A 298-nucleotide genomic window follows, 5' to 3' on the forward strand; every position below is an offset into this window, starting at 1 on the left:
GCCCCCACGTGGATGGCAGGTGGCAGGGTGGGAAGGAGACCTGTGACCAGGAGATGGGGCTTTGCGCCCACCTGCCCGGGAGAGGAGAAAGGACAGGCGGCAGCCAGGCGCAGGGACAGCACCTCCCTCTTCTCCTGGATCAGGCGACACAAGGGGTGACACAGAGAGCGCCGCTCCCCAGGGCGGCCTGTGCGCCCGACACGCCCTTTCAGGATCTGTGGAAGGGGCCTGGCGTGGGCCGGGACTCTGCGTCCTCGGCAGCCTCTCCCTCCACCCCCAGGGTCTGGACGTGGCCCCT

At 69.5% G+C, this 298-nt stretch overlaps 1 protein-coding gene across 7 annotated transcripts in view; it reads left to right on the forward strand.

The window, feature by feature from the left end:
* SPATA13 (spermatogenesis associated 13) overlaps window positions 1–298 on the forward strand; it is a 50,206-nt gene that overhangs the window by 37,933 nt on the left and 11,975 nt on the right. The window lies entirely within an intron of this gene.

This window comes from Neophocaena asiaeorientalis, unplaced genomic scaffold, assembly GCF_003031525.2.
Source record: "Neophocaena asiaeorientalis asiaeorientalis breed wild unplaced genomic scaffold, Neophocaena_asiaeorientalis_V1.1 scaffold443, whole genome shotgun sequence".
Taxonomy (NCBI): Eukaryota; Metazoa; Chordata; class Mammalia; order Artiodactyla; family Phocoenidae; genus Neophocaena; species Neophocaena asiaeorientalis.